Below are 3,077 nucleotides of genomic sequence, written 5' to 3'. Positions count from 1 at the left end.
ATTTATCCAATCTACACTTATTAAGATGCTTGCATGAGGATTAACTGTGAAAATCCTTGCAAACATCTGATGCGTGTAAGCTGTCAATAAAGGCCAGCTGTTAGTTCTTAACATCATCACTGCTTACTCCCCTTCATATTACAATGGCTAAGGATTCCAAATTCTTAAGTCTGAAGGGTGAAAGCCATGGAAAATGACCTTATGTGATCCTAAGCTCTCCTGAGCAATTAGAAATCCATTTGTTGTGCCTCAAGGAGGGTCATGACAAGAAAGAAAAATGGCAGTGCCAAAGAGAAAGATAAGCAGCAAATCTGAACACGTCTTCATTGATTTCATCTAGATGAATAGAATATATCCAAATTCCAGTCCAGTTACCACAACAGTCTAAAAGATGGTGAAATGATTCTCTGAGACTTAGAAATCTGAAAGAATGAATGAGAGTAGAGATTTTAAATTATTATATAATAATGAACATTTCATGTGGTCACCAGTATTTGTCTTATGAGCAGCAATCTTGCTTTGTGTGGATACACAGATCTGGGGAAAATGGAAGTTATGTTCTTGGAAGGGAGAGGGACACAGACATAGAAACAGGACCACCTCCAACTGAATTTCAACAGATGCTGTCAGGTCAGAGTGAATTTTTTTAAAGCACTTACTTTATAATAGTATTATAATCATCATTACCAAGACTGTTTGGAGAAACATGCATGCCACACTCAAAAGCCTTCCTCCAAGAGGTCTATTATGTGTCTTTTAATCAGCTTGCAGAAACTGATTGATAACAATTGTACAGGATGCCATCTTGAATACTCCCAGAATTTAATCCTAAAGTTTGTAAAAGCTCCCTATCTCTCAAGACTTTCACTTTAAATCAAAGACCACAGTATTGCCCAAAAATGTGCTAAGAGGTAGATGGAGAAACAATGCAACACAGAATGACAACCAGCAGAGAAACTTTTAACAAAGGAGCTTAAAGGAAAGATTCTGAAACTAGGCTGCTGGAGTTCAAATCCCAACTCTGCCACATAATAGATGTGTAACATTGGTCAAACTAAGAAACCTTTCTGTTCCTGTATTTTTTCATCTGTAAAGGAGAGGGTAAAGATAGTGTGTAATTGATGGGATGGTACTGAGAATTACGTAAAAAGCTTTGCGAAGTAGCAGTATCATAGCCAATGAGGTTTATCTGAGGCGCGATTATTGCTAATTGAGAATTACATAAATTTAATATATACAAGTCATTTAGAAATGTTAATAGGTAGTAAACATCATTTGTCAGCTATTAGGAGAGAAGTGAAGAACAAATGGAATAAAACAATCTACTTTAAAAAAAAAGCTATCAATTTTTAAGTTGGTGATTTTCAAAGATTTTTTTTCTGTCTTTAAGAGAATTCTTTCTTAAACAGAAATCATGCACAAGTCCCAATAGATAAGACAAAGAAGAGCTGAATTAGCTAAATCAGAGGTAGACACCAGGGCCACCAAGAAGTCCTCCGAGTGGCTTCTGTTTCTCTATAGAAGAATCAAGGGGATCTCCCAGAAAACTGTGAACACAGTCAGAAAATCATTGATTTTTACCATTTGTGCTTTCCTGGCACAAACTCTTCTGGAAATGGATTTGACCTTGAATAGAGCCAGAAACACCAACGGAGAAAAATTTGAACTCTTCTCATGTCCCAGCAGACATCCCACACTGTCAGAAATTGGTTCTTAGGCCACAGGTGATTTTTAAAAAAACTGAATACAAATTGTATTTGAAACAGAGGAAGCTGTAATGCCTGGTTCACCAACTCTAGTACCTGTTTAGTTATTTGCTATTCCCCTAATGAATCCTCAAGCCACCAGTCGGGGATGACGGGTCACATGGAAGGTACTGACTGTTGCAAAATGGCATAATGAAGCAAAGCAATCCAACTCAGGACACATGTTGCAGTAATTGAGACACATTCCAGTCTTGGAGTTCAATGGTCCTTAAACCATAAAGTTCCAGCTATGTGGATATAAGTTGAGTCTGATGGCTAACCAACAATATATATTTTAGGATGACAGACTCAGTCCCTAACCTGTACTCCTTCCTCATGTTAACTAACGTAGTATTTTCAAGATTGCGAAAATGATGCTTCTGCTAACACTGAAGTTGTTGGTAAAGGTGGTAATGCCCTCTAAAAAGGGTAGATGTAACTGAAGTCAAAAGAATAGACACTGCTCTATGATCATGTCTATCCAAAGAAATATTTCTTCTAAATAAAGCTATTTTGGCATTTGACAAAGAACTATTTTATTTTCAGCACTCGGAAAGTAGTTCCTTTTGTGTAGCCCAGTCAAATAGAAAACGGTTTGGCATGTGTATTTTATTCCTTTTTGTAGTAATCAAAAATTACTTTTTCTTATAGTGTCTGTGGAAGATCAATCCCAATCTTGTATTTTCACTTTTATCATTTTCCCAATACAGGAACTATCAAACATTTTAGAATACATTCCAAGCTGTATTTCTGTTTTCATTGGGGTAATCCTTGTTTTCTTACAATTCTGTGTGCTCTAATATACCACTTGATATTAGTGATGCTTCATTAAAAGTTTTGTAATCATTCTTCCTCTTAAATATAAAATGTTGAAAAATCTTTTTCTAACGCGTATTATTTTGATTAGAACACATTGAGATTTTTTGGACAAGAAACTCTCTGTCACCCACCAGAATGTCTGGAATAAGCAAATATTCAAAAACGTATTTTTCTAGTAACAACACATCAATCCAATAGTTCCCAATTTCCTGTCAATAAAAAGGAAAATTGTATATAAACAAAAAAAAACTGGGAACTTTTCTCCAAGAAAAGTTATGCCTCACCAGGCATAAGGATGAAAACTGAGTGGTTGCTTGGAAATATGTAACTTTATAAAAAAGTATGGACCAGAAATGCAGAGGCTGAAATCCTTCACCATGTCCAGCATACAGAGATACAGATAAAGCCAGGGAGAGAAATAATTACTTTAATTCTTGTAGACTCGTTCTTTGCTAATATTTAAGCTGCTCAGCCACAATTATTAGTCTTTGGTGGACAGCAAGACCTCCATTA

The 3,077-nt window shown here is 35.9% G+C and overlaps 1 non-coding gene across 1 annotated transcript; it reads left to right on the top strand.

The window, feature by feature from the left end:
- The first annotated feature begins 1,149 nt into the window (after positions 1 to 1,149).
- On the top strand, positions 1,150 to 1,294 carry LOC127484676 (U4 spliceosomal RNA). Its single transcript, XR_007911840.2, has one exon. It is a non-coding gene; the product is annotated as a U4 spliceosomal RNA (small nuclear RNA).
- Positions 1,295 to 3,077: the final 1,783 nt, after the last annotated feature.

Source organism: Oryctolagus cuniculus, chromosome 20, assembly GCF_051225735.1.
Source record: "Oryctolagus cuniculus isolate XC-2025 breed Fujian yellow rabbit chromosome 20, ASM5122573v1, whole genome shotgun sequence".
Classification (NCBI taxonomy): domain Eukaryota; kingdom Metazoa; phylum Chordata; class Mammalia; order Lagomorpha; family Leporidae; genus Oryctolagus; species Oryctolagus cuniculus.
The sequence above is the reverse complement of the archived record's forward strand: the minus strand, read 5'-3'. Positions and strand labels throughout refer to the sequence as shown.